The following is a 27155-nucleotide window of genomic DNA, read 5'->3' on the forward strand; positions in this document are numbered from 1 at the left end:
TGGGTGACTGGACAGGGTGGAGGGCGCTGCAAGTCCAGGGACACCCCTGCACCAGTTGCTGAGCAAAGCGGCAGGCATTTGAACCTGGCTGAGAGCTACCGGCTTAGGGGGCAAGGTGGTGTCAAATGCCACAAATATGCAGCTTCTGCTTGGCAGCTGAAAGTAACCTTCAGCTAGAAACCCAGCCTGCTTATCCCATTGTGGATGTGCTGTGCTGGTTCAACCAGCAAGGCACCGGTGCAGGTGATTGGAAAGGGTGGAGGGTGCTACAAGCCCACGGACATCCTGCACCAGTGCCTGGGCAAAGGGGTGGGCACCTCCAGCCGGGAGCCATGAGTTACTGGCTTAGGGGGCGTGGTGGTAGTGAACTCCCCTAGACTGGTGTTGGAGTGGGGAGAGGGCTAGGTGAGGGGGAGGGAGTACTCCTCAGCCCATGGAGCTCTGGAGTGGGGGCTGGAGTGCTTGTGGTGGGTTGGGTGTGTGAACTTTCACAGGCCTGGTGTGACTCCTGTTTGATTCTGGCAGTACGGGCAGAGTCACTCCTGTTTAGCTCTACCAGGCAGGGTGGGTTCAGTTTAGGATGCTGCTGTTTGCCTCAGTATGTCCATGCTGTGCAGGTTCAGCTAGCAGGACACCAGTGATCCATAATTCTGTTTCCATTGTTTTTGAATTGCCTCATTCCACCTGTCACTCAGTCTGATTCTTCAGCTTTGTCCTTGATGCTTAGGGTTCCTAGATTGTCATATATATTTAATTCACTTTTTTTTTTTTTTTTTCTTTTTGGGTCTTTGTTGTGAGAGCAATGACACAAAATGTCTTAAGTATTCCACCATCCTGGCACCACCTCAGAAACCATATCTTGCACTACAAACCCAGTAAACATGAACAAAGAATCATAAACCAGTGAGCATAAAGTTGACTACGGGTGATATGTCCTGCTTCATACAATCAACAAATTTTTGCTAACCTAAAATTCAAAACAGATGGACAACTTGCCTTCTTGTATTTGCAACTTTGCTATCATTCATCTTCCTTAATTGGATTTTTCAACAAACACACAATGTATCTCCTTGGTAAATGAGTATTAAATAAAATGACCCTGTAATACCAAAAAGTAAAACTGAGTCCATTAGTGTACTTATGCTTATTCATCCTCTAGAACCTATAGAGTATCAAGGTAGATTCAGAAGTCTGAGATTTTGTTCCACGTATCTTAATGGAATATTCTTGATTTCTCAAACTTTTATACAGAAGATTTCTCTAATTTTTCACCAGTTTGGAATTGGCCAATCTGATCAATATAATCTTCCCTTTAAGTATGGAAAAAAGCCCTACAATCATGGTTTCCTGTGACAAACAGAAATCAAGGCAGAGCCTTTACTCAAAAGGCAATCCAGAGAAGGGCTGGGTCTTTGAATCTGTGGTCTGAAAGAAACCTAATTAAGTGCAAGACAGATACAACCATTGCCTGTCTAGAAATTAAAACTTCAATCAACTTAACTAGAAATGATATTTTTGTTGACAGCCAAATGAAAAGTTTTTAAAAAATTAAGAATTCTAATTTACATGGTGCTTGTGACGTTCTAAAACAAATTTGATCTCTTCACTATTAATGCTTTTATTCATGTCCAACATTACCACACCAAGAACAGAAAATATGTCCAATGAGGAGGAGATCCTGGCAAGGACCCCCACATGCTCCTGAAGTAACCCTCTTTCATTCCTCCAGGATCATCTCTATGAGCACCTAGAGTCTGTTCCATTGTCGGTCCTCTATTTCCAGCCTCCACTAGGAACGTGCTCCCTTTGTGTGTCAGCCTCTAGTTAACGCCCCCTCATGATTTCCCAAACCCTTCTCCATGAAGCTTCTTGAAGGAGGGATGCACACTCGATGCCCCAGTCCCTCACCATCTTCACATCCTCAGTCACGATGTGACTGCAACTCCCCCACACCCACTGCCAGGTAACCAAAATTGGTAGGATGAGTAAATCAATGCATCAAATTGTGGATAATAACTTAGAAGTTGGGTTCGTAGAAAGTCTAGCAGCTATATGAAGAATTACACCTTTGATCAATTTAGTTAACAATTTTAAGGAATAATCATATTGAAAACAGTTTGAAATGGTAGAGTTATATTGGATTTCAGGCAGGCTAACAGAAGAAAGATGGTCCCTGGGTGTTGCAAACAGTTTGTGCTCCACTACTAACCTAAAGGGAAACCCTGGTGGCGTAGTGGTTAAGTGCTATTACAGCTACTCACCAAGAGGTCGGCAGTTCAAATCCACCAGGCGCTTCTTGGAAACTCTATGGGGCAGTTCTACTCTGTCCTATAGGGTCGCTATGAGTTGGAATCGACTCGACAGCAGTGGGTTTGGGTTTACTAACTGAAAGGTTAGTGATTTGAACCCACCCAGCAGTGCCACAAAAGGAAAGCCTGATGATCTGCTTCTGTAAAGATTATAGCTGAGAAAACCTTAAGGTGCAGTTCTGCTCCGTAACACATGGGGCTTCCATGAGCTGAAATCCACTGGACAGCAACAGATAAGGTCATTCTTGTTGATGCGTTTTTTTTTTTTTTTTTTTTTTTTTTTAGAGTACAACAAGGTTTGAGAACAGCTCTATACAGAATTTTGAAGTGTGGTGAGGCTTTTTTTTTTATATCAGTGATGGTTGATTAATGTTGAGAAGTACTAAGGGGCACTTTTATTCTGCTTCTCGCAGTCTTGAGCATTTGGTGTTTCTGCATCTCTTACTGAAGTGATTTTATCTGTGTATGTCCAGCTCCTTGACTCATCCACTCTGTTTTCCCATCCTAAAGTAACACCTTTAGCTCTGGTTCTTTCATAATTCTTCACGAGCTTAATTCAGCCTCACAATTTGCAGCATGTTTAATGCATGTTGATGTATTCACATTTCTTAATCCCCCCTAAAATTTCCATTTTTACCAGATAGCATTTTACCTGCTCTAAGATTTTGCTCGTCCATGAAAAGTCAGACAAAACTTCCAAAGAATCATATAATTTGCAGCAAGGCAAGGCAGATTTGCATTCTCCAGCATTAAATTTGGAATTCTTGTATATCTATAATATGGTGAACCCAGTGAGGTGTTTTTCATCATGTCACAAAGGTCATCAATGCTGACAAAACTCTGTCCTCCCTGCAAAAACCAAGATTCCAATAATCCTTAAGAGAATATGCATGGGATGGCTTTCAGCTCCAAATAGAATTCAGCTCCAAAAATTATTTTAAATGCATTAAGTGATTGCTTTTAATTCAAATAAGGTGTAAATGTTCTGTGGTGACTCAGCCTGAAGAACAACTCCTGAAAACTACCAACTCACCTGAGTGGGCTACAGAGTCTATTAGAAGCAAGTCGACATCCCTTGTGCAAGACATATAGCTCTTGCTTTAACAAGGGGTTTTGATATTCAGGTAGATATTTGGTTTGGAAGAGTTTATAAATAAGGAAGCTTTGACTGCGCATCCACTGTCTTGCCAGAGCAGTGCTAGAAACTTCAAACCGAACTAAACACCTTGCCATCGGGTCGATTCCAACTCACAGCGACCCTACAGGACACAGTAGAACTGTCCCATAGAGTTTCCAAGGAGTGCCTGGTGGATTCGAACTGCCGACCTTTTGGTTAGCAGCCATAGCACTTAGCCACTATACCACCAGGGTTTTCGCTAGAAACTTAGGAAGGTGTAAAATGTGAGAACCAACCCTTCAGAAGGATCTAGTTGAAAAAAAGATACACACAATATGAAAACAGTAATATGCTGCTCTAGGGATTCTGAGAAAGTTCAGTGAGGACTAGAATCATTAGAAAAGGCTTCTTGAGGAGATAGGAATTGAGATGGACCTGGATGATTGTCTAAGATTTAAATAAATAGAAATAAGTATAGAGTGGATTTGTATGATTTCACTAATATGAAGTATTTAGAATAGACAAAGATCTAGAGGTTAGAGTTCAATAGTGGTTACCAGGAGCAAGAGGGACAGAGAAAGGAGAGGATCAATGTTTACTTAACATAGTGTTTTTTTTGTTTGTTTTTTTAATGGAGATGGAAAATTTGGCAACAAATATTGGTGATGGTTGCGCAGCATGATTGATATAATTGGTTTTATTGAGTTGTATACCTGAAAAATATTGAATTGGAACATGTTGTGTTCTTTATATTTTCACAACAATAAAAGTTAAAAAATAAAAAAGAAGAGCGCATTTGAGGCAAAGGGAGCAACATGTCTGAAGAAGTGGTGGCAGGGATGTGCAGTGTCTAAAAGGATGCTCAAACAGGCCTGGATACGTGACCTTGAATTACTTAACCACCTGAGCCTCAGTTTGTTCATGTGCAAAATGAGGACAATAACTCATTAGGTTGCTGTGAGGATTAAATGAAAGCAGCCCTTAGAATAGTGCCTAGAACAAAAGTCATTCAATAAAAAGCAGCATTGTTATTGTAAAACTTATATTTCCTCTTCAGTTTTTTTTTATTGTTGTGGTACGTATATACGTAACAGAACATTTGCCATTTCTACAATCTTTACATGTACAGCTCAGTGATATTAATTATGATCAGCCTATTGTTCAGCCATGACCACGTTGTTGTTGTTGTTGTTAGGTGCCGTCAAGTCGGCTCTGACTCATAGTGATCCTATGCACAACAGAATGACACACTGCCCAGTCCTGCGCCATCCTTACAATCGTTGTTATGCTTGAGCTCATTGTTACAGCCACTGTGTCAATCCACCTCATTGAGGATCTTCCCCTTTTCCACTGACCCTGTACTCTGCCAAGCATGATGCCCTTCTCCAGGGACTGATCCCTCCTGACAACATGTCCAAAGTATGTAAGACGCAGCCTCGCCATCCTTGCTTCTAAGGAGCATTCTGCTTGTACTTCTCCCAAGACAGATTTGTTCGTTGTTTTGGCAGTCCATGGTATATTCAATATTCTTCACCAACACCACAACTCAAAGGCATCAATTCTTCTTCAGTCTTCCTCATTCATTGTCCAGCTTTCATATGCATATGATACGATTGAAAATACCATGGTTTGGGTCAGGCGCACCCTAGTCTTCAAGGTGACATCTTTATTATTATTTAGTCAGGAGAGGTATCCAACCATTAAAAAAAGTGGAAATAACTATTGATCATGGAATGTGGTTAGATTATAGAACTCTTGAAGTTTGAAGAAATAGAATAAAAAAAAAAATCATTCAAAGTTTTGGAAGAAGTAAGTAACTTAATGAAAAAGATACTCAGGTCAGCCCAGGAGGAGGGGCTGGGTCATATTTATGGGAGGTTGAGAAATGTTGTAACTTTCTGTTACTGACCTAGTTATTGACTTCAAGACATTCTTTCATATAAGAATTACCAACGAAAATGCCATAGGCCTCCAAGAAAGGGATTTGGTTAGAAATGAGAGTCTTTTCTCACTTCACTAAGTGAAGTGGTAAAAGTAATAAAAGTCCACTCTCAGTTATTCTTAGAAAGAAAAATGCTTTTGCTGATGACATACTAATTAGGGATCTGAGAGTGTCTCTTCTACATACCCCTTTTATCAAGGATATTATATTATGATGGCATGCTGATATATCTGTTTTCAGTGTTTGGTGTTTTTTGTGTGTTTTTTTTTTTTTTTTTGTGGGTAAAGAAAGGAAATGACCTGACCGTAAAATATTCCTTTTTTTTTTTTTAATAATTTTTATTGAGTTTTAAGTGAAAGTTGACAAATCAAGTCAGTCTCTCACACAAAAACCCATATGCACCTTGCTACACACTCCCATTTACTCTCCCCCTAATGAGACAGTCTGCTCTCTCCCTCCACTCTCTCATTTCGTGTCCATTTAGCCAGCTTCTAACCCCCTCCACCCTCTCATCTCCCCTCCAGGCAGGAGATGCCAACATAGTCTCACGTGTCCGTCTGATCCAAGAAGCTCACTCCTCACCAGTATCCCTCTCCAACCCATTGTCTAGTCTAATCCATGTCTGAAGAGTTGGCTTAAAATACTCCCTCTTGACAGAAGCACACCATGCCATTCTAATTAGGAAGCAGTGTAGCGTCCATTCAGCTAAGCGGTACATCAGGCATCTTTTGGGGCTGGCAGACACTGACACCTGAAGCTCAGATTGCCTAATCAGCAAAAGTCAGTTGCTGGTTTTCACAGTAACTAAAGACTTAACTGCAGGCTATGGCTTGGCTTTCCAATCATACTCCACCTTACTTCCACCAGCAACTGCAGAAAAATAAAGCTCACTCCCATGAAGGCTGAGAAAGGCTGTGGATTATTTTCAGTCTTAATAATTCTCTTTATACTCATTATTTTGATTCCTCAAGCAGGAAAGATCCTGAAAGAATCTCAGAAATTACAAAGGGCCACAAACAAATTTCCTGAAATAGAAAAAAATTTTTTTTTTTACCCTGGACAGGGGAATGCAGGCTGGGCTCCTGCCCAAATACATCAATGAAATATTTTTAACTGAAGCCATTCAGGCAAGACACACAAACACACACTCACTGAGAGTCCTCAATGTTTTGCCTCTCATCTGAATGCTTAAATTTACATTTTTGTAGATTATCAATGTCAGAGGGATGAAGGGTCTGTGTTGAAAAATTGTTAAAGGAACAATAAAAGTTATTATTTCAAATTTGCTATGTACTAAAAGCTATAAAAATTTTAGGGTGGATGAAGGTCAAAGCTGTTGATGCAATTACATTTTCTGAATTATACTTGGTAAATTGTGGGTTTAGGAATCCTTAATGCCACATTTGGAGTCCCTGGGTGGTACAAATAGTTAATGTGCTCAGCTGCTAACCAAGTCTGGACGTTCAAATCTACCCAGAGGTGCCCTGGAAGAAAGTACTAGCAATCTATTTCCAAAATGTCATTTATTGAAAATCCTGTGGAGCACAATTCTACCAGGACGTGCATGGAGTTATTATGAAGTCGAAACCAACCTGAGGGCAACTAATTGGTCAAATGCTACATTTGCACGGAACATCTGAAGCTGACTACTAACCCAGAAAGGGTTGCTAGAGAAGCTGAATTAGATGAAAGGAAATGTAAGTATCCTTTATTAACTCTTTTTCACATGCTATAGGACTTTCCCACTGTGGGATTATGGGGAGGGGGCAAGGATGGACATAAGTAGTTAATACAGAAGAGAGTCTTAAATTCCACTTAAATTCCATAAGACTCACTTGAGGAACTGACTCCTGGTTACCAGTTTAGAGGTTTTGAGGTGAAGCTAAGGAATCTGCACGGTTAACAGGCATTCTAGGTAACTGTGCTACAAATTGCTTCTCATCACGATTTCAGAAATTCTGGTAGAGCTAAACCCTCATAAATGCTGATATTGAAAGACAAAACCACCTCTCAACATGTGGCCTACATAGTGGCATTTCAGGGGATTTGGTATGATTTGCTATAGCTGAAGCCCTATTATAAGAAGGCATAGATTTGCAGTGTTTCTTTGAGTGAGGGAAAAAGCCTTCAAAAACTCATAATTTCCTGAGCATTACCTGTGTCATGCCCTCACATTAGGTATCAAGGAATTAACACATATTCCTCATTTCTACCAGGCTCTTCAAAGGTCAAATATCAATTTTAATACTAGAATTGTATATTCCAAAAAAAAAAAAATTGCCATTAAACCAATTCTGACTCATAATGAACCATTAGGACAGAGTAGAGCTGCCCCAAAGGGTTTCCAAAGAGCAGCTGGTGGATTCAAACTGCCAACCTTTTGGTTAGCACCCGAGCTCTTAACCACTGCACCACCAGGGCTCCCCAACCTGTGAAGACTGCCCTAAAATGTCTTCAAATGTATAAACATTTGAGTATTTTCTGGAGAACAGTCTCACATCTTGACTGCCTCATATTGGTTGTATAATTGTAGACCAGTTACTTGGCCTCTATGAGCATCAGTTTTCCTATCTCTAAATGTGGAGATAGTAATGCCCACCTATCAGAGTGATTATTAGAGTAAACGAGATAAAGTGAGTACACCTGTCCTGTAGAGCGCTTAATCAGAGTGGGTGCTCAATAAATCTGATATTTTAGCATGATAACACAAATAATTTAGAAGGAAGGAAGGAAAGGAGGGAGGAATGGAGGCAAGGAAGGAGGGAAGAAAGAAGAGAAAGAGAAAAGCAAACAAGGAAGAAATAGTTTACTTAATTTGGAGTCTTTCGTAAAAGAAGTTAAGAAAATGTAATATATATTATCAGTAGTTAATACATGTGTTTTAGTTAGAGAAATTCACATTTAAATTATGACTCAGCCTCTTAGCAGCCTTGTAACTTTGGGCAACTGATTTAAAGCTTTGAATCTTGGGATTCTCATTTTTAAGATAGGACTGGCACTGAGATACTGTGAGATTTCTAGAAGAAAAAAAAACTACTTAGTATAAGGTCTGAAGCAGAATAAGCCCTTGATCTGTGGTTGTGGTGGTGTTAGGTGCTGTTGAGTGGGTTCTGACTCATAGCAACCCTACATATAACCAGTAGGAAACACTGGCCCATCCTGTGCCATCCTCACAATTGTGGTTATGATTGAGTCCATTGTTGCAACCACTGTGTCGATCCATTTGTTGAGTGTCCTCTTTTTTCCGACCCTCCACTCTACCAAGCATGAGATCCCTTCTTCAGGGGCTGGCCCCTCCTGAAAACATTTCGAAAGTAGGTGAGACAAAGTCTTACCATCCTTGTTTCCAAGGAGCATTCTGGCTGTACTTCTTCTAAGACAGATTTGTTCATTTTTCTTGCAGTCCACGGTATATTCAATATTCTTTGCCAACACCATAATTCAAAGGCATGAATTCTTCTTCAGTCTCCCTTATTCATTGTCCAGCTTTCACATACATAATGAGGAAATTAAAAATACCATGTCTTGAGTCAGGCGCACCTAAGTCCTCTACCACTTGGTCTGTGGTAGTTATTATTAATATCATTATCTCATTATTACCATTATTATTTAAAAATATGGAACAAGTCAAGGCCCTTGGATGTTCATTTGTAGGCAAGTCCCTTAAATTTGCAGAAGATCAAATCGCATGATCTTGGCCTTCTGGCAGAACAACGATCAGCCTCAAAAGTAACCTCTAAACTGTTTCCAGGCCATTGGAGGCTTGCTGTTGTTAGGTGCTGTCGAGTCAGCTCTGACTCATAGCAACCCCATGTACCACAGAACGAAACACTGCCCAGTCCTGCGCCACCCTCACTATCCTTGCTACATATGAGCCCATTGTTGCAGCCACTGCGTCAGTGCATCTCCTTGAGGGTCTTCCTCTTTTCCACTGACTCTGTACTTTACCAAGCATGAAGTCCCTTCTCCAGGGACCAATCCCTCCTGACGAGTCCAAAGTATGTAAGATGCTGTCTTACCATCCTTGCCTCTAAGGAGTATTCTGGTAGTACTTCTTCCAAGACAGATTTGTTTGTTCTTCTGGCAGTCCATGGTATATTCACTATTCTTCACCAACACCACAATTCAAAGGCGTCAATTCTGCTTCGGTCTTCCTTATTCATTGTCCAGCTTTCACATGCATATGATGCAATTGAAAATACCATGGCTTGGGTCAGGCACACCTTAGTCTTCAAGGTGATACCTTTGCTTTTCAACACTTTAAAGAGATCCTTTGCAGCAGATTTTCCCAATGCAATGCATCCTTTGATATCTTGACTGTTGCTTCCATGGGTGTTGATTATAGATCCAAGTAAAATGAAATCCTTGACAACTTCAACCTTTTCTCCATTTATCATGATGTGGCTTATTGGTCCAGTTGTGAGGATTTTTGCATTGAACCCTAGCCATATAATATTTGGCTTCTAAATCCTCAAATTATTGTCATCTTTACTTTACTGTCATACTTTACAGCCAAACTGGAGACCAGGTACGCTAGTTACTAGGTAAGTAAATTCCCCATTCCTTTTACTAAGAAAGTAGGCATGAAATTAATACTTCCAAAATTCAAACACAGGGAAACATCTGTACCCTGAAAAATTTGTATAATTCTGATGAAATGTAGATCTTGCATACCCTTAAAGAGAATTAAAAAAAAATTGAATATAGACTCAATTATTTATGGTAATAAAAGACTCATGCATCATATTCAAATTAGATAACCAATATGCAAATCACACATCACAAGTTGCGTCTTTCCTTGAAGTATCCTTTAACAACAAGATTGACACACCATAAAACCACTTCCAAAGAGCATACGGAGGAAAGTGTGACCCTCATCTGTTCCGTGTAGCTAAAATATACAGATGCCATGGAGGATGGGACAGGAAAGTGGATGTTAATGGTTCTGCTATTTCAGAACCTTAGATATGGTGTTTGGGGAGAGAGGCATTAGGAGTCTGCTCCTCAGCCTAACCATGTTATTCCCAGCATGTGTTGCCGAGAGCAGCTTCTTCCTCAGAATGATGCCAGCTTTCAAAGGATTCTGAACTCAACACTGGTCTTAGGTTTCTTGAAGTAAATAATCACCACCCAATGAACCTCTAATTCTTTGGAAGTCAGCCATATTTACAAAATCTATTTTTGTTTTCTTGGAAAGATGATTTTCTAACAAGACTTTAAGCTTTAATTTTACAAATATTTTCTTTGCTAGGCTCTCATCATATATTATTTTGTTGAATGCCTGTTATGGATTGAATTGTTGACAAAGATGAGTTTTTTAAGGGTTTTGTTTAGCAAGGGAAGCTATGAGATAAGAGCTGTGCTTTAGGAAGATTAATCTAGATCTTTGTATAGGAAGGAGTAAGTTGATGGGAGACAAGAGGCTGGACAAGAGTTCCGAAGGCCTATTAAGAATATGAATGAGAATGGGGAGGGATGACAATGGAAGAAAGGTATGGCCACAACTGCTATCTTTACCAGTCTTTCCCCAGCACGTAGACAGTGCCTGGTACTAAACTGGTACTCCGTGTGAGAGGATGAAAGCAAGGGAGGAAGAGAGAGGCTGTGAGAAAGAGAGAAAGAGTAATAGTGGGAAAATATCAGAGACATTGTCCATTAGGACTTTGGAAACCTATGTGCAATATTCTCAACTCATAATTGTCAAGCACCTCTCCCCCTTAAAAAAAGTGCTTGTAAAAACTGGTGAGATCCAAGAAAATCTAGTCTAGTTAACTATATTGCACCAATGTCAATTGGTTTTGATAAGCTACTGTCTTAGTTATCTAGTGCTGCTATAACAGAAATACCACAAGTGGATGTCTTTAACAAAGAGAAGTTTATTATCTCACAGTATAGTATGCTAGAAGTCCAAATTCAGAGTGTCAGATCCAAGGGAAGACTTTCTCTCTGTGTTGGCTCTGGAGGAAGGCCCTCATCATCAATCCTCCCCTGGACTAGGAACTTCTCAGTGCAGGGAACTCGGGTCCAAAGGATGCACCATTCTCCTGGCTGTTGCTTTCTGATGGTATGAGGTGCCCAACACTCTGTTCATTTCCTTTTCCTTTTATCTCTTGTAAAAAAAAAAAGATGATGCAGGCCATGCCCCAGGGAAACTCCCTTTACATTGGATCAGTGACCTGAGTAAAGGCAGTACATCCCACCCTACCTCTTTAACATAATCTAATCTTGCATCATTAAACACAGGCAGAGATTAGGATTTACAACACATAGGAAAATTACAATCACAAAATGAAGGACTACCACACAACACAGAGAATCATGGCCTAACCAAGTCGACGCATATTTTTGGAGGAAACAGTTCAACCCATGACAGGTATTATAGTCGCATAAAATGCTAATATTGAATAAAGCTAGACTAAAGGAACATGGGACTTCCCAGTATATTTTCTGTAACTCCTTGTGAGTCCATAATTATTTCAAAATAAAAAGGTTTTTTAAAAACGTCAATGCAAGTTGCAAAACACTTCCATCCCCTTGTTCTAGCAGATGACTGCCCTTGTATTTAACTCTCTTTGGCAGTTTACCAGACTGGGTTACAACATGGTGACCTGTGGGTTAAGGGTGCCTTGGTTTGGTACCCCAGCCTTAGGGACGTGTCCTTTAAGCTCTGACATTCCTCAAAAAACTGTATTTCCATAAACCCAAAAAAAAGTTATTTTTTTCTAGATATACTGAAGTTCACACATTTTCTATTTCAAAACCTGTCATATTCCATGATCCAGTAGATCAGAAGAGCCAAAAAATGTAATTAATCATCTTTACATTCAAAGGTTTTTTTTAAATTTCCTACATCTGCAAGTTATTCAAATCATTAAACTTTTTTTTTTTTTTTTTTTTGCTTTCTCATCTTTCTTTTCTTTCTCCCTTTCACCTAGCCACATATGTCACCTCCCCCCTCCTTCCTACCAGCCCCTGGGTCTGCCCTGCCACCATTTGCCAGCTCCCACCACGCCACCAGTTTTTTAATTTTCTTGATTTTTTTTCTCCTCCTTTTCACTCTGCCTCCTATATAGCTTCATATGCCACCTCCCCACTTTCCCACTGACCCAGCCACAATGACATAGCTAGAGGGCCACCAGCCCACGACCATCTCAGGTCTACCACACCGCCATTTGCCAGCTTCTGCCTTGCAATTTTTTTTGCTTTTTTCTATTTTCCCTTTCAACCTTTTCTTTCTCCCTCCCACCTAACCTTGTATGCTACCTCCCCCACTTCCTACAAGCCCTTGCTGCACCACTGTGCCTAAGAGTCACTGGTCTAACACCACCCAGGTTTGCCCTGCCCCCATCAATGGGCCCCACCATGTCAAATTTTTTTTTTCTTTTCTTAATTTTCTTTCTCTCTCCCACCTAGCCCAGTATACAACCTCCTCTTCCTTCCCATGGGCCCATGGGTCCTGCCCGACCCCACTTGCCAGCCTGCAGCATGCTAGCACCTTTTTTTTTTCTTTTCTTATTTTCTTTCTCCCTCCCACCTATCCCATATGCCATCTCTCCTCCTTTTCAACAGCACCCACCACACTGCCGTGGATAGAGTGCAACCACCACCACACTGGCTGACCACTGCCCCAGGTCCACCCTGTCCCCACCCACAGGCCCCAACCATGCCACTTTTATTTTTCTTTCTTTCTTTTCTTTCTGCCTAGCACCTAGCCCCATAAACCACCACCCTCTCTTCCTACAGGCCCAAGGTCTACACTACCTATACCCACCAGCTATCCTTTTTTTTCTTTCTCTCTCTTTTCTTTCTCCCTCCATCTAGCCCTGTATGGCACCCCCACCTTCCCACCAGCCCCCACTGTACCGCTGTGGCTAGAGCATTCCTGGTGCTCAACTTGCCATTGCAGCAGACCTGCACCTCCCCTCCCCACCCCCAATTGGACCAGCTACTGAATGATGGGTAGTAAGCCTGTACCAATTCCCTACTGACACGCCAGCCCATCTGACAAGCAGCTATGAATGCTCCCACACTGGTAGACCAACATCATGAGGCAGGTAGTGCCTGCCAAGTCCGTCTTCAGCCAACTTGTCAAAACAGTGTACAGCAAAATGAGATCACCTAGCCTGCTACTGCTGTGCCCACCCACACAAGGTAATGAGAGCTATCATAGCCACAGATGAAAAGCAAAGAACATGCCTGGCCCACCCATCAGGACAAAACAAACGAATATGCAGTCAATAAATAAAGTAAAAAATGCCTTAATGTTTTGGAGACAACAGACAATCAAAACATATAAGAAAAGCAGGGCAAGATGGTTCTAGCAGGTGACCAAAAGAATCAGACAGCATTCTGGTAGAAAAAAAAAATGTCAGTGGTACTATCTGATTTGAAATTCAAAAGACTAATATTTAGGGCTCTCCATAATATTAGAAAAGAGATCAAGGAAAACACAAGACAACCAAGGAAAAAATAGAAAAATTATGGAAAACACAAAACCAGTGAAAACATAGCCAAAATAAAGGAAAACAAAGCAACAGAAGAATTCAGAAAAATAATACAAAAACAAAATGTCAAAATGAATAAACAATTAGAACTCATACAAAAACAGCAACTGGAAGTCCAAAAGATATACAACAAAATTTCAGAAATGTACACCTCAATAAAAGGTTTTAGGAGCAAATTTGAAACGATGGTAGATAGAATCAGTGAGATTAAAGACAGATTTGTGGATGTCACTTATATGAGGAAAAAATCAAAGAAAGAATGAAGAAAACATAAGACTTACATAGGACACAATTAGGAACAAAAATTTGTGTGTGATCAGAGCTCCAGAACAGGGGAGAAAATGGAAAACACAGAGAAGATAACTAAAGAGTTGCTGGGAGAAAACTTCCCAAATATCATGACAGATGAAAAGCTGACCATCCAAGAATAGACCCCAAAAGAAAGTCACCAAAAATATTACAATCACACTTGTCAAAAAAAAAGGGCAAAGAATCATGAGAGCAGCTCAAGAAAAATGAAAAGTCTCTTTAAAAAAGAAAACATTTTGACTAAGAAATTACTATTCAGCAGAAACCATCCAGACAAGAAAACAATATAGCATATATGAAACCTTGAAAGAAAAAAGCTGAGAACCAAGAATAATATATCCTGCAAAACTCTCTCTAAAATATGATGGGAAAATTAGGAAATTTCTAGATAAATAGAAACTAAGGGAATTTGTAAAAAGCAACCAAATTTACAAGAAATATTAAAAGGAGTCCTTTTGTTAGGTAACCAAGAACATCACACGATAACTGGAATCTAGGACACAGGACACACCAACAGCCAAAGACCAACCTAGGTAGAGAACCCTCAATAATAAAACAAAATTAAAAGACTTAAAACCGGAACACAGAGGCATCAATCTATAAATGATGACAATATCAAAACAAAAAAAGGGGAATAAATGGTATAGATGTAGTACTTTCAAATGGAGAGGAAGTCAAGGCACTATTAAGTGTAAAAGACTGTCTCACAGATAAATGAGGAAATGCTTACAATAACTAGCCATTAGAGAAATGCAAATCAAAACAACAACGAGATACAATCTCACCCCAATATTACTGGCTTAAAACAGAAAATAACAAATACTGGAGAGGCCATGGGGAGATTGGAACTCTCATGCACTACGGGTGGGAATGCAAAATGGCACAACCATTTTGGAAAACAATATGGCAACTCCTTAAAAAGACCGAGATAGAAATACCACATGACCCAGCAAACCCCCACTCCTAGGAATATACCCTAGAGAAATAAGAGCCATTATACAAATAGACATATGCACCTACATGTTCATTGCAGAATTGTTCACAATAGCAAAAAGATGGAAACAACCTAGGTGCCTATCAACAGATGAATGGATAAAAAAATTATGGTATACATACACAATGGAATACTACCAATGATGAATCTGCAAAGCATCTCACAACATAGATGAATCTGGATGGCATTACGCTGAGTGAAATAAGTCAAGCACAAAAGGGCAAATTTTGTATGACACCAGTACTGTAGAAACTCATGAAAAGGTTTGTACACAGAAACAATCTTTGATGGTTATGAGGGAGGATGGGGTGAGAGGTAAAAACATTAAGTAGACAATAGGTAAGTGGTAACTTTGGTGAAGGGTAAGACAGTACACAATACAGGGGTAGCCAGTACAACTTGTCCAAGGCAAGGTTATGGACGCTCCATAGACACATCCAAACTTCCTGGGGGATCAAATTACTCAGCTGAGAGCTGTGGAGACCATGGTCTTCGGGAACATCTAGCTCAATTGGCATAATATAGTTTATGAAGAAAATGTTCTACATTCTACTTTGGTGAGTAGCCTCTGGGGTCTTAAAAGCTTGTGAGTGGCCAGGGACTCTACCAGTCTCACCCTGTTGGGAGCAAGGGAGAATGAGGAAAACCAAAGACACAAGGAAAAGATTAGTCCAAAGGATCACAACTACCAGAGCCTCTGCCAGATTGAATCCAGCACAAGAAGATGGTACCCAGCTACCACCACCAACTGCTCTGACAGGGATCACTACAGACAGTCTTGAACAGAGCTGGAGAAAAATGTACAACAAAACCCTAACTCAAAAAAAAAAAAAAGACCAGGCTTGCTGGTCTGACAGAGACTTGAGAAACCCCATGAGTATGGCCCCCAGACACCCTTATAGCTCAGGAATGAAGTTACTCCAGAGGTTCACCCTTCAGCCAGACATTAGACAGGCCCATAAAACAATATGAGACTAAATGGACACACCAGCCGAGGGGCAAGGACGAGAAGGCAGGAGAGGACAGGAAAGCTGCAATGGGGAACCCAAGGTCGAGAATGGGAGAGTGTTGGCATGTTGTGAGTGTTGGCAACCAATGTCACAAAAGAGTATATGTATTGTATGTTTAATGAGAAACTAGTTTGTTCTATAATACCATCTAAAGTACAATAAAGAAAAAAAATTTTTTTAAAAAAGACTTTTCAACTAAGGAAGATAAGGGTAAATTTCAAGGTAATACAAAGAAAGTTAACAGACCTACTCATCAAAACAAAAAAAAAGAAAAACAAAGTCTCAGTAAATACAAATTCTATATATAGTAACAAAAGGAAAGAAGAGAAAATCCACACACACAAAAAAAGGAACTCAGCACAGGAGAGTAAGATAAAAAAAAAAAAAAAAAAAGTCAGCACCAAAAAAAAAAAAGTCACAATATGATAGCAATAAACTCATACCTACAGATAATCACACTGAATGTAAATGGCATAAATGCACCCGTAAAGAAATGGAGAGTGACAGAATGGATAAAAAAACATGACCCATCAATATGCTGTCTAAAAGAGACACACCTTAGACACAAAGATATAAATTTATTAAAAATCAAAGGATGAAAAAAATATATATATATCATGCAAGCCATAAGCATAAAAGAACAGGAATGGCAATACCAATTGCAGATAATATAGACTTTAAGGCAAAATCAACCATAAAAAATAAAAATAATGATTAAAGAGAAAATCCACTAAGAAGATATAACCTTAATAAATATCTGCACACCCAATGGCAGGGCTCCAAAATACATAAAAAACACTCAAACATCACTGAACAGAGAAACAGTTCTACAACAATAGTAGGAGCCTTCAAAACATCATTCCTTGAGGAAAACTAAAGATACAAAGGAAAGATTAGTCCAAAGGACTAATGGACCACGTCTACCATGGCCTCCACCAGACTGAGTCTAGTACAACTAGATGGTACCTGGCTACCACCACTGGCTGCTCTAACAGGGATCATAATAGAAGGTCCAGACAGAGCTGGAGAAAAATGTAGAACAAAATTCTAACTCAAAAAGAAAGACCAGAATTGCTGGCCTGACAGACTGGAGAAACCCTGAGAGTATGGTCCCTGAACATAATGATGTCACTTTCAGCTCAGTAATGAGGTCACTCCTGAAGTTCACCCTTCAGCCAAAGATTGAACAGGCCCATGGAACAAAACAAGACTAAAGGGGTGCACCAGCCTTGGGGCAAGGACTGGAGGGCAGAAGGGAACAAGAAAGCTGGTAATAGAGAGCCCAGGGTTGAGAAGGGAGAGCATTGACATGTCATCGGGTTGTTAACCAATGTCACAGAACAATGTGTGTACTAACTGATGAGAAACTAGTTTGTTCTGTAAACTTCATCTAAAGTACAATTAAAAAAAGAAAACACCATTCTTGGTAAAGGACAGAACATCTAGAAAGAAACTCAACAAAGATACATAAGATATAAAGGCCACAATCAACCAACTTGACCTCATATACATATATAGAAAACACTCCACACAGCAGCAGCAAAGTATACATTCTTTTCAAGCATGCATGGAACATTCTTCAGAAAAGACCATGTTTTAGGACACAAAGCAACTCTCAATAAAATCCAAAATCTTGAAATAATACAAAGCATGCTCTGATCACAATACCATAAAAGTAGAAATCAATAACAATAAAAACAAGATTTAAAAAATCAAATACAAAGAAACTGAATAATACCTTGCTGGGTAATGGAAGAAATCAAACAAGGAATGAAAAGCTTCCTAGAATCAAATGAGAATGAAAACACATCATACAAAAACTTTTGGGACACAAGAAAGGCAATGCTCAGAGGTCAATTTACAGCAATAAATGTACACATCAAAAAGAACGGGCCAAAATAAAACATTAACCTACAACTCAAACAAATCGAAAGAGAACAACAAAAGAAGCCCAGAGTCACCAGAAGAAAGAAAATAATAAACATTAGAGCAGAAATAAATGAAACAGAGAACAGAAAAACAACAGAATCAACAAGGCCGAAAGTTAGTTCCTTGAAAAGAACAACCAAATTGACAAACCACTGGCCAAAACGATAAAGGAAAAACAAGATAGGAAGAAAAAAACCAAATAATGAGATGGGAGACATTATAACAGAACCAACTGAAATAAAAAGGATCATAACACAATACTATGAAAAATTATACTCCAAGGGATTTGAGAACCTAGAGGAAATAGAGGATTTGAGAACCTAGAGGAAATAGCTCTGACCCAGACAGCTTCGCTGGAGAATTCTACCAAACATTCAGAGACAATCTCACAATAGTACTACTCAAACTATTGCAGAGCATAGAAAAGGAAGAAATACTCCCAAAATCATCCTGTGAAGCCAGCATAACCCTGATATCAAACTCAGGCAAAGACACCACAAAAAAGAAAATTATAGACCAATATCTCTCATGAATATAGATGCAAAAATTCTCAACAAAATTCTAGCCAATAGAATTCAGCATCATATCAAAAAAAATTACACCACAACCAGCTGGGATTCATACTAGGTATGCAAGGATGGTTCAACATTAGAAATCAATCAACTTAATCTGCCACATAAATAAAACAAAAGGAAAAAAAATCACATGATCATCTCAATCGACAGAGAAAAGGCATTCAATAAAGTCCAACACTCATTCCTGATAAAAACTCTGAACAAAATAGGAATAGAGAGGAAATTCCCCAACATAATAAAGGGCATCTATACAAAAACAACAGCCAACAACATTCTCAGTAGAAGGGCGTTGAAAGCATTCCCTGAGAATGGGAACGAGACAAGGATGACTTTATCACCGCACTTACTTAACATTGTGCAGGAAGTACTGGCTAGAACAATAAGGCAAGAAAAGGAAATAAAGGGCATCCAAATTGGAAAGAAAGAAGTAAAACATCCCTATTTGCAGATGATATGTTCCTATATAGAGAGAACTCCAAGATTCCACAAAAAAAAAAACTACTGGAACTAAAAGAAAGATTCAGCAGAGTAGCAGGATACAAGACCAACATACGAAAATCAGTTGGATTCCTCTACACCAATAAACCAAACCCTCAGAAAAGAAATCAGGAAAACAACACTATTTATAACAGCCCCTAAAAAGGTAAAATACTGAGGAATAAATTCAACCAGGGACGTAAAAGACCTACAGAAAGACAACTACAAAATATTATTGCAAGAAACAAAAACAGACCTACATAAATGGAAAAACATATCATCCTCATGGATAGAAAGCCACAATATTGTGAAAATATCAATTCTACTCAAAACGATTTACAAATTCAAATACCAACGCATTTTTAAAGAGATATAAAAACTAGCCACCAACTTTATGGAGAAGGGAAAGAGGCTCCAGATAACAAAAGCATTATTGAAGAAAAAAAAAAAGAGTAGGAGGCCTCATACTACCTGATCTCAGAACCTATGATACAGCCATGGATGTCAAAATAGCTTGGTACTGGTACAATCACAGGCACATAGACCAATGGAACAGAGTCTAGAACCCAGACACAAATCCATCAACCTATGGTCAGCTGATATTTGAAAAAGGACCAAAGCCCATTAAATGTGGAAAAGACAGTCTCTTTAACTAATGGTGGTGGTAAAACTGTCTGGCCATCTGTAAAAAAAAAAAAAAAAAATGAAACAGGACCCATACCTCACACCATACACAAAAATTGACTCAAAATGGATCAAAGACCTAAATATAAAACCTAAAACAATAAAACCATGGGAGAAAAATAAATGACAATGCTAGGGGCCCTAATACATGGCATAAATACAATACAAACCATAATAACTAATAATGTACAAACAACAGAAGAGAAACTAGATAACTGGGAGCTCCCCAAAATAAACACATATGATCATCAGAAGACTTCAACAAAAGAGTAAAAAGAGAACCTACAGACTGGGAGTAAAGTTTTGGCTATGACATATTCCTCAAAGAGTCTAATCTCTAAAATCTATAGAATAGTGCAACACTTCAACAACAAAAAGACAAACAGTCCAATTAAAAAATGAGCAAAGGATATGAACAGACACTTCACCAAAGAAGAGATTCAGGCAGCTAACAGACACATGAGGAAATGCTCCCAATCATTAGCCATTAGAGAAATGCAAATCAATACTACATTGAAATATATTTCACACCAACATTACTGGCACTAATCAAAAAAACAGATAATACAAATGTTGGAGAGGTTGGAGGGAAATTGTAACTCCTATGCACCGTTTGTAAGAATATAAAATGGTAGAACCACTTTGGAAAATGATACTGTAACTCCTTAAAAGCTGGAAATAGAAATACCATATAATCCTGCAATCCCACTCCCAGGAATATATTCTAGAGAAATAAAGAGCTGTCACTTGAATAGACACGGGTACAACCATGTTCATTGCAGCATTATTCACAATAGCAAAAAGATGGAAACAACCTAAGTGGCCATCAATGGATGAATGGATAAACAAATTATGGTACATACACATAAAGGAACACTACGCAATGACAAAGAACACTGATGAATCTGTGAATCATCTTACAACACAGACGAATGTGGAGAGAATTATGCTGTGTGAAATAATTAAATCACAAAAGGACAAATGTTGTATGAGACCACTATTATAAAAACCGAAGATTTACACCCATAATAAAAACAAGCTTTGATAGTTACCAGGAGGGGAATGGTAGGGAGGGGAAATCAGTAACTCGTGGGTAGACAAGAGTTAACTTTGGTGAGGGGAAAAACAACACACAATATAGGGGCTGTCAGCACCCACTTGACCAAGGCAAAATCATAGAAGCTTCCTAGATACATCCAACCCCTTGAGAAAACAAGTTACTGGCACTGAAGGCTGGGGACCATGGTCTCAGGGGACATCTAGGTCAATTGGCGTAATATAGTTCATAAAGAAAATGTTCTATGTCCTACTTTGGTGAGTAGCGTCTGGGGACTTAAAAGCTTGTAAGAACCATCTAAGATACATCTATTGACACAAGGAAAATACTAGTTCAAAGAACTACTGGACCACTTGAACCACAGTCTACACCAGTCTGAGCCCAGAAGAATTAGATGGTGCCTGGCTACTACCACCAACTCCTCTGACAAGGATCACTAGAGGGTCCTGGACAGAGCAGGAAAAAAAATGTAGAACAAAACTAAAATTCACACACACAGAAAAAAGACCAGACTTACTGGTCTGATTGAGACTAGAGGAACCCTTGAAACTACAGCGCCCGGACACACTGCTAACTCATAACTGAAGCCACTCCCTAAATCCACCTTCAGGCAAAGGTTAGACAGTTCTATGTAACAAACAATAACACACATGAGGAATGTGCTTCTTAGTTCAATCAAGTATGGAAGACCAAATGGGCAACACCTGCCCAATAGCAAAGACAAGAAGGCAGGACGGAACAAGAAAAGTAAACAAATGGACAATGGGGAATCCAGTGTTCAAAGGGAAGGGAGGGGAGTGCTGAGAAAATGTGGGAATTACAACCAATGTCACAAAACAATTTGTGCATAAATTTTTGAATGAAAAAACTGTGCTGTAAACATTCATCTAAAACACAATAATTTTTTTAATGAGAAAGAAGAGGAAGTTGTGGCATCTTGAAATAAGTCAGTAGCTGATATATTTCATTATTTTGTTTGATACTTAGACTGGAGGGTTGTATGTATCATTTAATTTTTAAAGAAACACTCAAACCATGTGTATGTTTTTTACAACTAATTTATGACACCTAGTGAATGCCTACTTGAGCTTTTCTTTCTTTCTTCATATTCCCCTGCCCTTTCTTCATATTCCCCTGCCCTTTCTTCATTTTCTTACCTTATTAGTTTTGTTATTCTTATTGTTCTGAACAATGGATGCAAAAAACACCATCACACTCTCTAGGAAAATGGCTGTGCCCATTACTGAGTTAATTTTAAGAGGGTCACATAACCTGTGGGAAAGAAAACAGGAAAACACAAGTGAAGTTCTATTTCACATGAACTTCAAAACCCAAATGTAGAAAGCAGAATACTAATTTCTGGAGAACATTTATACTGTGGAAGAAGAAATAGGTTATGGTCTCCACTTTTAAGATTTCAAAATACATCTATGAAAATAATTTAATCCAGCATCTGTGTAATATTACTGTTATCAAAATGCTTTTATTTAAATCAACCCATTGGACCACAAAAATTCTGGGACCATTCTAAACTATGTTTATCTCTGAAAAATTAAGATTGCAGAAGATGCATTTTTTAAGGAGTATGTTTCTATAATACATAAACAATAAAGATTAAAATGATATTTGATGCTCTCCCCAATCATACTGGCCCACAATATAAATATATTGATCCCATTTCTACACCAGTACACACACAAACACAGAGTATGTATTAGCATGTCACTAACCCTAAAATAAAGATATAGAAGAAGGCTTAGATTATAGGGAAGAATCACAGGGATTATCCATTTTGCCTCTGACATTTATTCAGTCAACCAAGTCAACACCTTAATCCTGCTAGTCTATTACATCTGGCCCTAGTCTTTTGACCTCTTCTTTGCCTGCCTCAAAACACTTGGCTTCACAGAACTAACCTCCCTCTCATCTGTAATTCACTGTTTACAAGTAGCCTGTTGTATTTCAACCTTGGCCTCTCCCCAGGGTCCTTAGCATGGCATGGAGTTCTGTGGGAATTCTTTCCCCAGCTCCAGCCTTGGGAAAGAAACCCGATCTCTGAGCCTATTGGTTCTGTTGGTGATGTCTGGGGACAGTGATGTCTGGGGACACAGTGTCTAGCAATGTGGGTAAGTTGTAAAGGAAGAAGAAAGATCTAAGTGTCAGAAACCTAGTAAACATGCATTGAGGACTGAAAAAGCTTCCTCATGGACAGAGGATTAACCAAAGCACAATGACATCATTTATGTGAATGAAATTTAGGACCCAAAGAAAAAGAAAAGGAATAGGTCACTGCCCAATTTGTATTTTCTACATCCAGATTCAATACAATTGTGTTTAAGAATTAAAAATATACTTATAGGTTTCCGGAAACCCTGGTGGCATAGTGGTTAAGAGCTATGGCTGCTAACCAAATCCACCAGGCATTTCCGGGAAACTGTATGGGGCAGTTCTATTCTGTCCTATAGGGTTACTATGAGTTGGTATCAACTCGACGGCAATGGGTTTCGTGGATGGGTTTATAGGTTTCCATGCACAAAGGGAAAGTGAAAGACAACAGACATAATGTGTCATTAATCTCACAAAAGAAACTCTGGTGGTGCAAAGTTAAGCTCCGGGCTGCTAACTGAAAGGTCAGTAATTAGAACCCACCAGCTGCTCTGTGGAGAAAAAAGCCCTGGCAATTTACGCCTTTAAAGAATTATAGCATAGGAAACTGTATGAGGCAGCTCTACTCTGTCCTGTGGGATAGGTATGAGTCAGAAACATATCGACAGCACACAACAACAACAATCTCCCAAACAGGGGAAATCTGGAAAATGAGTGGCTGCTGCCTTTACAGATAAATCATGTTGGGGAGGGAAGGTGATGAATCCTGAGATGATACCTCTGCAAGTAGCAGAAAAGCCTCAAAAACTGTGTGTGTCCTGCTGAAATATCTACTGTTTGGCAGGCCACTTACCCAGGACAGATAAGTTTGTCAGCAGTTTTGTCTCCCATCTTCTGAAACCCTCCCTACTGTACAAACAGAATTGGACCAAAAGTCAAGACATAATAATGGCAAAAAACAAACCAACCAACCCTAAACCTCACCCTCTGTTAGACAAGTCAAAGACCAGTTCACAAATTACTAGTGAGTATTATGGTGAGGAGACCACAGCTCTGAAACACTCATGGGTCATAAACTTGAACTCTGATGGAAACTATCACCCTTTCCCCTGGAAAATGTGTCTATTCACACTCCCACAGAAGTTTACGCAGTTCCAGGATTTGGGGAACACAGTTTCAGAATTTTTGAATAGCTATGTTTTCTTGAAAAAGGTTAAAACTCAGTGGAAAAACAGGAAGTTCTTAGTGTAGAATGTAGAATACTTAAGAAAAATATGAGGGAAATGAAAGTGAAATTAGAAAAAGTTAATAACAAAATGAAAGCCAAGAGTAATAGGCTTAATACAATAGCAAAATGTCTTTGAAACTGACTTTAAAGAGAAAAGTAATCCAGTAAAGCTGAATGGTACTAAAAGAAAAAATAGAAAGACACCAAGTGGTGGAGGGGGGTGGTGGTGGTGGTGGTGATGATGGTGGTAGAAAGCTACCACTTATGAAATATATATAGAAGGATTGGGAAGAAGCTAAATTGGCTATGCAAACACCCAAAATACAAATTAAAATTACAAGAAGAAACTTGTTCAGTTTACCCAGCAGAGCACAGGAAGATAGCAGGTATTTGTGGTAAAATCAGAGAAATACAGCCAGAAATGTGATGTAAATTGCTAGACAAAGCCATGTACTAAGCTCTTTAACATGACCTGTGGTACATAAGGTATACCACCACTTTTTCTGGCTCTTAGGTTTTTGATAGTATACTTTATCACTGAAAATATCTGCTGCTTTCCAGTGGTGACTTGCATAATGGCAAAAGGTGAAAGAAACATTAGTTGAAGCAAAATAGTTGGGGTATGAGCCTTAAATGTGAGGTAGTGCATCCTTGAAGTATGATTGGTTAAAATTTTTTTTTTTTTTTTTTTTTGCTTTTGTTCCCCTAGATAAGCCTTTTAAGCATATTTATGGTTCCCTGTGTAATAGTTAGGGAGCGCTGGTGGGGTTGGTTTGGGGCTTTTGTGTCATATTTGGAGAACCAGAGGTTCCCAATGTAACCTAATGGAAGGTGCCCTACAATACATCCAGCAAACAAGGTCTGCTGGTAAAGACAGGCATCCACTAATTATGGCATCCAAGAACCCTTAAGATTTTTTTGGTAACCAAGTAATAGCAGATAATATTTCTCAAAATCCATATTACTAACCAAAAATTTAAGCATGCTCCATGACTCACCATGATTCCATTAATGAAAACACATGTATGAACAAATAATTCAAAGCAGAAAATAATTGGGTCACCAAAGGGTTAAATGCATAAGGGATAAGAGACGACCATAGGTATGTTAGCCTTTCATATTTCCTTTTAATAAATGGCTAAAAAATAAAGTCCCTTAACAACTTGTAACTGAATGAGTATCTAGATTCAAAGTTCAATTTTAACAATTAAAATAATGATAATAGTAGAAATAGTCAAAATATTGCCAATATGTCATTATAACCTACAATGTTCAATGGCGTAAGCATGAAGTTTTGTATTCATTCCTTCAACACTTATTGAGCATTTTAGTGGACATCTTAAATAGGAAATCCACATAAAGCACTCCATAAATATTAGCTATTAATATTTTGATTGTTACCAGATGTTACTGATTGCCCAGCATCCAGTGACCATATTCTGGTACAGAACCACTTTTCTCCCTTTGTAAATCACTCTCACTCTACTCTTAACCCATGGGGGTCAGGAAGGGTCAGGAAGGGCTTACCTCTATTCTTAGTTTCTGGAATGTTTCCTGACCCCAACTAAGGCACTCAGGAGATGATACTCCAAAGCTATGGTCAGGGGCCCATGGGTGAACTTGTGACCCAAGCCAACCAATGAAACTCTGGTCAGGGTATTTGCTGAAACAATCTCTTTCTAAGACTGGAGTTACCAGGGATCACATAAACCTGGAGCATTCAGCACTATCTTGGCCACCACATGAGCAGAACATTTCTAACTGTATAAGCAACAAAAAGAAATTATCGTAAGGACGTAATTTGAGTACAGGGGCCGAGCTATAATGAAACTACTCAAATCTATCTCTCGGCTTTTTAGTTACATGAATCACTGATTCCTTTTTCTTACATAAGGTCAGATGAGTTGCATTTCTGTCGAATGCCACCCAGAGTCCTGGCCATGTGCACACTAAGTGCTAGAGAGATACTGGTGTCTAAGATAGATAGAGTCCCTGCTCTCATAAAGTGCAGAGTGTTCTGAAGAAGACTGGCCTTAACAATCCATTACAAGTGTGTAGAAAGTTTTAAAGGAAAAGTACAGGCTTCCAAGGCAAGGTTTACCAACAAGTATATCTGACCCGGTCTGAGAGGTCAGGGAACACTTCCTCAAGGAAGTGACACTTATTCTGAGACATGAAAGGTGAAAAGGAGTTAAATCTAGGCTAAAGAGATGACACTGAAAAAAAGAAAATCTTTGCATACATACAAAATCCTAAGACAAAATCCTTACTCCATATAATGTATAAAAGGCAACTTTGACTTCTCTTTTAGAACAAGTAATATCAGAAATGGAAAGTTAAGGATACATACTACAGAGAATTGAATAATCCAATAGATTAAATATACCTGTGAGATATGTTAATTTCTATAAATAATGAGGAATCATATACAAGGAGATAGCTAAAGTAAACATACAAATGTTCATGAACACACAATGTCAAAAATTTTCCAATGATGGGTATTCTGGGAGAAGTGATGGTATTGGGGCAGTTTAGGTAGAAGGGCTATTCTGCTGACAGGTTAAGTATGTGAGGAATTCTGAGGATGGTAAAGTACAATTGTGATCTTAGAAAAGTCACATAAGCTTCTGGGGATCAATTTTTGTAATCTATAAAATGACAATTATAACTAGATGATCTCTAAAAGCCCTTACACAAATTAAATTCTAGAGAAGTGCCTTCAGTCTAGTTTGTCAAAGTTTAATTTTGGCATGTTGAGGTATCACTCAGGCCCCCATGCACCAGCTCCCACCACGCCATCTTTTTTTTTTCCTCTTCCTTGTCTTTCTCCACTCCACTTAGCTCCATACGCCACCTCCTTATCTTTTTGCCAAGCCAAACAGCACCACAACTGCTAGAGAATCACTGCCCTGAC

General features: G+C 39.0%; 1 long non-coding RNA gene across 1 annotated transcript in view; it reads right to left on the reverse strand.

The window, feature by feature from the left end:
* Positions 1-22143: 22143 nt before the first annotated feature.
* LOC135231534 (uncharacterized) overlaps positions 22144-27155 on the reverse strand; it is a 40842-nt gene continuing 35830 nt past the window's right edge. The window contains exon 3 of the long non-coding RNA XR_010322231.1: positions 22144-22179. This is a non-coding gene — a long non-coding RNA (uncharacterized LOC135231534). The remainder of the gene's footprint in view (positions 22180-27155) is intronic.

This window comes from Loxodonta africana, chromosome 6, assembly GCF_030014295.1.
Source record: "Loxodonta africana isolate mLoxAfr1 chromosome 6, mLoxAfr1.hap2, whole genome shotgun sequence".
In the NCBI taxonomy this organism is placed as follows: domain Eukaryota; kingdom Metazoa; phylum Chordata; class Mammalia; order Proboscidea; family Elephantidae; genus Loxodonta; species Loxodonta africana.